This window comes from Pocillopora verrucosa, chromosome 13, assembly GCF_036669915.1.
Source record: "Pocillopora verrucosa isolate sample1 chromosome 13, ASM3666991v2, whole genome shotgun sequence".
Taxonomy (NCBI): domain Eukaryota; kingdom Metazoa; phylum Cnidaria; class Anthozoa; order Scleractinia; family Pocilloporidae; genus Pocillopora; species Pocillopora verrucosa.
The window spans coordinates 11328039-11338633 of NC_089324.1; the positions used below are offsets into that span (position 1 = coordinate 11328039).

The 10595-nt window shown below is 36.9% G+C and overlaps 1 long non-coding RNA gene across 4 annotated transcripts; it reads right to left on the reverse strand.

The window, feature by feature from the left end:
• Window positions 1–640: 640 nt before the first annotated feature.
• LOC131798996 (uncharacterized) lies at window positions 641–9960 on the reverse strand. 4 transcript variants are annotated; one of them, XR_009341359.2, is made up of 4 exons: window positions 9658–9960; window positions 6248–6372; window positions 2681–4389; window positions 641–831 (listed from the first exon to the last, which is right to left on the reverse strand). It is a non-coding gene; the product is annotated as an uncharacterized lncRNA (long non-coding RNA). The 4 variants fall into 4 exon arrangements; XR_009341358.2 differs by having other exon boundaries at window positions 641–2716; window positions 3337–4389; window positions 9658–9956; XR_009341357.2 differs by having other exon boundaries at window positions 4350–4389; window positions 9658–9913.
• Between the last annotated feature and the right edge of the window lie 635 nt (window positions 9961–10595).

Sequence of the window (10595 nt, forward strand, 5' to 3'; positions counted from 1 at the left end):
AGCATAATAGGACAATTTTGTAATTAAAATCGGCCTAACACTTCCATCTAACAAATGCTTTAAAAGCTTCCTGGTTTTAAGAGTTGAGGTAAAGTGTAGTTCCTCCCGGCTTAAATTCCACGGACCTTTCTCATGAATAACCGTCCTACTTTTCTCTGGCAAAGGTCGTCCAAACTGATCTTAAAGCAAAGATAAGAAAGTAAAAACAATAGAGACTCAAAGAAAGACCAACCTTTGTGAGATAAATTGTGGTTTATTACAATTTTATTGCTTCAACTATTTCTTTAGAACGATGGGATTAGCAATGTGAAGGTAATTTTGTAAAACAAAAGAGACCAGCACGTGAAAAACAAAAGAGACACTTTTAGATCTAAGCAGAGGCTTAACGTTTTTTCTTGTCTTTTGTGAACGTGGGAACAAGGAGATCTAGTTTCGGCTTGCTCTAAATACCAGGAAATTTAAACCTTTCGTACTCGATTTTGCGAAGAATAAAAAATTAATCAAAAGCTTCCTAGCGACTAAAATATCATCTCGATTCTGGAAACCGAAAAAATAATATTTTTGGAACGAACCTAGCGAAAGAAAATTGGCTTGTGGGTGTAATTACTTTTAAGAGACACATACTATAGTCAAAACAAAGTAGTGGAGTTGAAAGCTTTTATTTTACTAAGTTCCAAAGAAGTCGTTTACATTTAACAGATAAGCCGAAATGTTTATCAGTATAACAAAAGAAAACCTTTTAGGGGCTTCTTGTGGAACAATAGGAAGCCACGTAAAAAGGCGGGAAGCTGAGGATCAGTTTGCACATTTCCATCTTATGTGGATAAGTTTCTGTAAAGATATGAAAATTTAAACGATTATGGTTGTTCCTGAAGTATTTTAACTATCTTTGTACAAATTTAAATCAGGTCTCACTGTCTTGACCACTTGACGCATCCCGTTAAAAGAACAGGAAGGGAAGATTCGGCAATTTTGGCCGCTGAAAAGGTTGTGAAAAACTTAAGAACTGGATAGCAAAATACATTCACTGGTTCAAAGCATATGTCACTTAAGGTAGTCTCATAGGTTCTCTAAGATTTCACGAGTCTCACTCATTCCCTCGACGAATGTTTTACTTCACGTCTTGTTAATGAATTTACATTTAAAAAATGAGCAACCACAACTATCAAATGACACTTGCACTTTTTACTCAATACTTCCAGCCGAATTAAGATAATATTTTCCTTGTTGGATATTCAGAAAACTTAGTTTTTATGCTGTCATTTGAAACTGTTGTTCTTCCGTTGTAAGGGTATAGCTTATTTTCCTTAAAATTGGGCTTATGACGCATATTAAAATGTTTAAACTATTTTAATTGTGTTCGGAAATTGGTTTTTCCCAAGAGAAGGAGATTTGGCAATTGATGTCTACCGGTACAGCAGTTCTAATAACAAGGGAAATCAATAGAGCACTTTTCGCTGACAAGAAATGTAGATCTTACTTTTGCTTTTTTGGGTTTAAGAAACGATTTATTCTGTCTTGTTCTTCGTGGTTTACAATAATTATGGAAAATTATTTTGCAAACATAAACTGATTCCAACCATGCAGGCTATTTGACAACAATTCTCGCCCGGGTACGTTGAAACTACCCTAAAGAGCTTATCTATTTCGTGTTAAGCTGATTATTGAAGGCAGTCTAAATATACGACGTGAGTGAAAATATCAGGCTCCAGAATCTTATCTAGTGCTGGTATTAAAGTAATACACTTGGAAAATGGCATCCATTAGATTCGGGACAGGTGTTAGTTAGTTGAGTGAAAAACATAAATGAACATCTCCCGGATAGCACCTCAGCAAATAAGCCTTATAATTGAAAATACAATTATAAAGAACGAATTTTTCATCACTCTCCACCAAACATACATATTAAAAACGCCAGTTTTAGAAAAATATCATGTGTACATAGATATATTGATTTTGAAGGATAATGAAAATAAGTTATCAGACTCGTAAGAGGCGGTTTGACCTTCCAAGGGAAAAGTGCAACATATTTTGTTTGAATTTTATAAGAAAATCCTCGCCTCCTAAAAAGAGGTATTTTTATTCCCTTTTTTTAGTTTAAGAAAGTTTACAGTTTAAAATTCTGACTCTCAAGAAATTGTTACATTAATCTTCTCCCCTTGGCAATGTCCCCATTTAATTTTAAAAGTTGTCATTGTGAGCACAAACATTTTAGCTTCTTTTAGATTATGCAGCAATCTTCGCTTCGACTAATATTAGAATTTAAAATTTTGCTCATGATGTCTGGCTTTAGGTCAATTCAATTATTCCAAGAGATTCATGAAATTTTCAAAACTCTTTAAAAAAATCATAGAAGAAACTTGCGTAGACGCATCTAACATAAGCTTGCAGAACTAAACCAATTTTTACTTGTTCACTCATTCGGTTTGCCTAATTTTTAGTATATATCAATGTTTATTAACTTATTTTACATTCAAACGTCTACACATCGACACAAGATATATTGTTACTCGAACACACACACAAAGCAAACTCAGACAAACGAGGGAAAATTGTTAGAGATGACTCTCACTAAACAAGGTGCATCTTCATCTCGAATTCTGTAAATTATTTCTAATTTCTGGAAGCTAGAAATTCGTTGAATTTGACAACATGTTTGCTCGTCGATTTTCTAACTGACCTTACTTGGTTGGTGTTTCCAGCGAACATAACTGCCCTGAGAACAAACAACATAACCAAATCTTTGCATTTCAGTGTGTTGAAAACCATTTTCAAAATGCTATCATCATTTTCAACTTTATGACTTACAGGAAAGTTCTCCCTCACTTATCGACGTTGTATTATGCTCTTGGTTTCTACAAGACTTATATGAACTACCAGAAAGTGGGACCTCGTAAAGAGAAGGATACAATTACAAGAATTTCAATAAATATGCTTAGCAGCTCATTTCTAGAGGACATGAATGGCAAAAGATGAATGGAAATACACTTTACATTAAGTTAAGCTCAGTTAGCTTTATCATTGAATTTTCTCAAGGAAAATACACAGAACAAATCTAAATTTACTAGTAGTGAAAAAATTCAGTTTCTATGGCGCCTTTAATGCTGATGATGCCTCGTCAAAAGCTGTCAAAGAGTTTTATGTTCAATTTTTATGAAGACATCTGTTGTTAATTCCTTTTCGCCCTTGCAGTATTTTGTGGTGCGTCTCTATAAACTGTTGTCTACAAACTCTGTCCGTCACTCTACAGGAAGATGTGAATAAAATTCGTGGTTTTTCTTTTAAGTATTAAAAAAGAAAAAATCCTAATATGTCATTGATAGTTTTGCATCTTACCTTCAGCAATGAAGAAAGTTTTACCGTAATTTCTAGCACTGTTGTCTATTCGAAAATGAACAGAACTTCGTGCTACCCACCTAAGACATAATCCTACTTAATCTCCTAAGACCCACGAAAAGCAAACTAAAAATATGTGCTGTCCCACTCTTGAAGCGAGAAAATATTTTTCTTGCTATTTATCGAAAGGAAATTTGAGTCAACTGTTTCACCTTTCAGTGTTTGTATATGAGGGGGTAACTCGACAGAAAACAACTGAGTTTAAAGTACTTATACTCTCGCACAAACGATTTATTTAGTTTTTTCATCTGTCCAGGTCACAGAGATGTTTCTCTTTGTGCAGTGAATCCAGCAATGGCTCATCCAAACTGAGCCAAAACTCTACCGAGAAGCTGGCGAATTGTTTTACTCCTGATAACCATTTCAAGAAAATATATCCTTACTACGGTGAGAAAAATTTGATTCACTTTCGTCGTCCTTACATTTCAACATTTGTAATATAATTGTAAACAAGGCGAGTTGATTTGGCTTGAATGGGTGAAAGCAAACGTTGATAAGGTTTTTCTGCGAAGCTTTAGACTCTTATGAAATCAAATCATGGCAAACAGTCCAAAAGAGTGCAGAATTTTCTTTAGACTTGAGCTGTATGTTCCTAACAACTAATACTTGGGATCGACACCGACTATTAAGTTAAAAGAAGATAATCTTTCACCGATGCAATGTCCTAAGCTTAATCACGCTAGGTTATTTCATCTCAGATGGCTAACTCAAGGATTACTCAGGTGACCATCTTTCTTCTATGGTCTCACTATCTAAGGAAGCTCTCTTGAGCTTTAGGAAAACCTTACGAAAACTACAAAACCGCTTTATAATATAATCTCCTTGTTTATAACTGACGTACGGATCGATATACTGCCGCAAGGATTGTAGTGTTCTGGATAATGCAATAAAACTCTAACTTCCAAAGAAATGTTTCTTCTTAATTATACATTCTCCATTTTTATATTTATTACCATGAAACAGCTCGGCAAAGCTCCCAAGGTTCTTTAAAACCTAGAATGAAAGACATGGATTATATCATTAGATGAAATGAAAAGAAGAAATAAAAAATGCAACAACAACAACAAAAAGAACGCGAAGTTTTATATTCTCGCAAGTGGGTTTTGACCAGTTTGGTCTAGCTCAAAAGAAGAAAAAAAATTTATGGCCGTAATCACTCTTCGTGGACTGATTTTAGAATTGCTCTCACCTCCGTAATATCTATGTTGCCAGGCAAGTTTTTATCCTTTTAAAACCTCTGCAAACACACGTTAAATGTACGATGAAGCTGAGCCAATTTTTCAAACATCCCATACCGCAAAAATTAGATACTTCTGGTCTTTTAATACTTCTTGAAATAAGAATTGAAAATCGTTACTAAAAATAATTACTGGCAATTTCAAAATGCAAAAATGGGCCCTTTCAACTTAGGCGGAATTTACAACGCGCACAGCAATAACAGAGGGTTAGAACACATCTTTTGAAAGACATTGTGTAAACATGTCATCCTCGTGGGAAAGCCTTTCTTTGGGAAGACAAAAAATATATTTGGAGACAAAACTATTTCCAAAACTCGCTTTTAATCATTTGATAGAAACCGCTCGCAATTTATCGCTCTCGAAAATAAAACTTTCCAGGAATACATTTCAGTAAAAACATATTCGAGTGAAAAGGAAATTGCAATTTTACGGCGACAGCTGGCAAAACAACTTAATTCTTCCAAGACAGATCTTCTAAGATCATAATGTTTTACAAAATTAAACTCAAAATTTTTGTCGTTAAGTCAACTTCACCCGAGGGGCAAGAATCTCGTTACCCAATGTTGTATTATTTTCCATAACGTTACAAAAAGAAAACTATTTTTCAACCTGACTTGTAGAAATGCGAATTTCCCGTTCAAAACTGCAACGCCCTAAAATGAAACCCATGTGTTCCTATAATTACCTCAGTATAATCTGCCTTCCTAAATACCATCGACTAACGTTTTTCAGAACTTTTTTGTCAAAAGCTTTCAGATTTATTGCAATTCTCATTCTTGGTGAAGTTTGTTTGGTCTCATCTATACCGCTGTCATCGTTAGTAATTGTGCTTATGTCTTCGGGCTTTGCCCAGTTATCAAACAGACATGTTCGCCATGTTTATTTGTTTGCTGTAAGTTTTGGCAGATAAATAATTACTGCTCTTCTCTCTGAGTCAGAAATGACATTTTCAAAACATTGCTAAGGAAATACTTACAGGCTAAAAGTGTAAGTTTTCTTGCAAGAGAAACAAATCTTTGCGAAGAAATCATTCAGTCATCACTACTGGTACAAAATTGCAGTATTCAGTTACGAATAAGTAGATCTTTTATGGCAGATTCGACCATCAGTTTTGTTGATGCTCTGTACATTTCAAGATAAGTTATGTTTAGTCTCGTTGTGGTTTCCCGGTCGCCCTGAGCTTTAACCTAGTAAAGACGAAGAATCAGCCTAAAGGCTGATTCTTATAAGCAATTAGCTGATGTGACATGACAAATCCTGTTAGCAGCAAGACAAAACTCAGAAATATCTTCTAGTATGAAAACACTTTTTACATGAAGAACAGAGAGTCGGACATAAATGATATCTTCGCACAGAAGTCTAAACATTTACGGAAGCGTATAAAATGTTGGTCGCTTTTGGATAACATTGGACCTAATTCGATTACATTCACTTATCGGTGTGAGAGGCTGAGAAACCTCGTTTTCTCTAAAGCTGATATTGTCTCGATACCATGGAATTTGGCGTCAAAGAAACATTTATAATACACTTGAGTTTATAGGATTAAGCTCGATTAACTTCTGTAGCAAGTTTTACACTAAACATGTTAAATATCGAGATACCATTTGTCATACCTTGAAGTTCTTTTGTCTGCCTGCTTTCCACGTGCGCTACCAGAAACCATTACCGAAGACTATCATTTTCAAAGCTTCTCAAGTAATTTGTCGGTCATCAACGAGAATTCTATCTCGTTCAGTCGCTAACCACAAAGGAAAGCAAAAAAAAAAAATGATTAATCTCTCTGTGGAGTGGCTAAAGAGACCTAGCTGGCGTTCACTTAGCTCTAGTTCTACTTCTAAGGTTTAAACTAGCAAAATCGTCTCCCTTTACTTTAATCGTAACCAGCTTATAAAAAGCGAATCCTACAGTTTCTGATATCATTTAGATTTAGAAACATCGACAGCGAGCCTGTTAACCACTGACAGCTAAGTCTCAGCTTCTAGAGAACATTTATAGTAAAGTTTAACTGAGTTGTGTACTTAACAATATTTTCCCTAAGCCAGCAGTTAACTATATAACATGCAAATATTTAACTCATCAAGTTGAATCACTGATTCCCAAAGTTTGTCCTAACTGTAAACTTTTATACTTGGCTAGAGTTCTAAATGTTTTTCCCCTACTGAATCGCTTAATAAAACCGTTCGCCGTTGAACTGCGTTAGGAATATTCGCTTGATATATCGATGCTAAAGAAAGTCCTAATTTTAGACATGTTCGACGCGACTTCATTTTCGCCATAGTACGAGCGTGGTATTTTGCGAAAGGGAAAATTTGTCGATGTTTACGTTGGCGACGAGAAAATCTTGGGTATTGTTATCAGAAATATTTTGCGATAACTCAAGGACCTTGCTGACAGCGGTAGAGTGTTTAATCCACCGCACCTCTTTCGCTTTCCCCTCCCTGACTAATGTCGCCATTTCCTCAGCTCATTTTCGAAACTTCCTTCCTGAGGGCTAATCTCGTCGAATCGAAAAAGTCACTTATGAGTTCAAAGAACACATGCTATAGAAAAAGCTTTCAGTTTTCAGGCACGCCTATTATTTCAGCTTCGTAAGTTAAACACGCCTTTGACCCTAAAGAAAATACGTTTTCAGGCGAAGGGAAGCCATAAGGTTTCTCTTTAGACAACTATGGGTGGTCGGCGTGTTTGCTCACTGAAACGATTGGTCATCGTTCACTCTCATTCTACTCGAGTCGGACGCGTGTCTCGAATATCGTTTAAGAAAATATCGACTGAGTTTCAAGTTTCTTTTATTGAGAAGGGTTTTGAATAAATATTGCAAAGGCTTAAATTGCAGAACCGGATGAATATACATTCAATCTCAGGGCTGACCTCAAAACATCTTGGTGCCATCTTCAAAAGTAATCTGTCTTAGTCTATCGTTGATGAAAGCAATCATCTTCTCATGTCAATTCCACAGTTTGCACAATTCGTGTTGAAAATAAATTACACCAGGCACGGGCTTAGATAAGATCAAAAAGGAAATTTGGGGTGACTACGTTCGAGGAACGACAGCCGAAGTACCTGCCCGCTTTATGGGAGGCACGCACAAGTCGGCTTTATCAGTGAGCAGCTTTGCAGATGTCCTCTCTGAATGCGATACTTTTATTTTTCTCTTAAGTGACTAGAGCAGATATTGAATTATGACACAACAGTGAATGAGAACGCGGCCCGAATAAATTGCGCTCTTATCGGTTGAACTTTTGGCAGAGACAAAACTCATGAAATTCAAGATGAACCATAAAAAGCCACTTAACAAGCGAAAAGATTTTTCCGCGTCTTGCTTCATTGTAAGGCTTAATTTTCGCATTTCCAGTCCAAATGAAAGCTATTGAAAACCACTTGTAAACTAAAGAAACAGTAAAGAGAGTGAATTTAAAGCAATCTGGTCACGAAACTCTTAAATCAGTGAAGTAGCCATACGCCATGTTGGAGTGTTATTCAACGCTAATAATAAAGCGAATGCGTTTGACTCTCGGGATTTTTGTGTGCGATTGAGGTGCAATTTGTCATACACTTTCCCTCTTTTCTTCACCTAGAAACAAGTTCTCCTTAGATTACACCTCAGGGAAATTTTTCTTTATTCGTATACCAGGTTTAGGAAAGATAATATAAACAAAGCTATTCAATACAGTTTACTTTAACTTCTACCCAAATTTCACCTTCAAGGCTTGCAAGGTCGATTGGACATGAAAAACTTGGTATTCCTCCGTCTTTAAAACATGAAATATCTTGTCTTAAGTTGAAAATGATCACCTCCATGATTATAACCCGTGTCCCTAATACGAACAGAACAAAAGAACATTGTTTCCGAATAAACATTAAACCTTCGCTGCTACCCGACATCTTCAAATTCGATTGAATTCCTTTAAAACTAAGAACGAAATGCCGCCAGTTCGAACCGGATTGTGTCATAGCTTGATTAAAAGATTTCGGAGCCTTTGATATTCTACTGTAGGATGTATTGAATAAAATTAATCGCAGGGCTAAATTCTTTTCAAGGTTTCTTTTATAGTATGGTCCCTAACTCAAACGCCTAAGGCAAATTGTTACATAGAATTCCACGTCAACGTTGATCGGTACTCGCTAAGATTTTTTCTTTCGTTTAGAAGTGAAGGCGGGTTAGAACAATAGTTCAGATGCATCTTCCGGCTTTCCCAAATCACTCATTTTGCCGACCTAAGGTGATAAACATATTAAACTTTTAATGATGCTATGATTCTCTTTTCTCGTTTTGTCTACAACTGACACTGACCGAAAATACCACGCCATAACAACGCAATTCCTTTCAATGCGATCTTGGGTAGTGAAAGTGTAGTATCTTTACCACACTGTCCCCGTTTGTAATAAGTTCAAGTGACAAACGTACCTTAACAGATGTGAGATATGCGGGAGCACTCCAGACGACTTAAACTAGAATTATCATCAGGCTATGGCCTCTTGGACGTTTATGTATCACTTCAGGGTGCAAGCGTGCGGTGAACAGCGCCTAGAGCACGGAGCTTCACGCCGTGTTCACGCGGAATTGATATTCATTCGCGGCGAACGACTGTCACCTCATTACGACTTAGTGTGCTAAGGCAATTCAGGAACAATTCGAATTCGAAAAAACCCTGTCTTGATGACCTTACGTCGTTTGTCAAACGCAAATTTTCCTTTAGTAAGTTTTAATCGGCTTACGTGACGAAATAGAGCCGCTTCGCGGACCGCGCAAAGCGCTTTAGTGGTAAGGAATCTCCTGAAAAAAGTCACTGCGATTGATGAAAAGTTTGCACCAGTGTAAGACATAAAAGTGTCCGAAAGACAAAAACAAAGGATAAATGTGATAACCATGTTGCGAGTTACCAAAACTGTGACCGAAATGATCGCCGCCGATCGACCTTTACAATACTCATAAGAAAGGCCCGCTTTTTCCCACGGAAACTTCGCTTGAGTTGGGCTAGCGGAGATGTATGCGAATAAAAGCAAAACGTACGTACTGTACCTTAAATGTTTCCTCGTTGCTCAAACTTCAGTTTACCCCAGAGCCTTAGACTGAACTTCCCATTCTATTCGTAGGAACAGAAGGTTTCGACAGCGGTAGACATCAACAGCGCCTTAGCTATCAATCGAATTCAATGTATTTTTTTAGCTAATAATGCATGCCTGACTGTGTATACAGGTTGGTGTTTAAACTAACAACTCAGTCGAGTTTGGGCAGTTAAGAACCCTTTCAAGAAATTTGATCTCCTGAAAGAGGACTTCTTCAAACACAAGTTCCAAAAGTTTGCGAAAGATTGGCGTGTTGATTGTTCGAATCATTCAAGAACTAGTGTGTTTAGAATGCTTTCCCGCTGATTTGAGGCAAGTTTGCGCTATGATTTCCAATCTTTCATCACATCATTCAGCGCTATGACACTATAGGCTTTTTCTCCAAGCAAAGAAAAGCTGTTTTTAGATATCATTGTTGTTCAAAGAAACATCGACATGAGAAAAGTTTATTGGGCCAAAAATTAGAGAAAAGGATGGCAGATGATCCTAAGGGAAATTTCAAAGGGACCGCTAGCGATCGGCGAACTGCTTTAACACCTTTACTGCACGTTCTATCAAGGAAAAAGTCTCTCAAATTCGATTACTGCGTGTAAAGTGGTTTTCACACATCGTAATGTTACCGCCACGATTTTCTGTTTGCAGCAGGACCCCATACTGGGGCACCCTTGCGGCGGGCGCTCTAGGATTAATTCCTTACTTCGCGCGCACGACACTTGTCAAGGCTGATCGCCGCGCTCTATACGTTATAACTCGGTTTGCCAAGTATTTGTCAAAACTGTTACGGGAAATGTCGAACTGTTGATTACTTTTAATTAAAAAAGCTGGCATTTGGAAGGCTGTTAGCTTTCGCTGCCAGCCGATAAATAATTAATTTGACTTCGCTTCTCAACA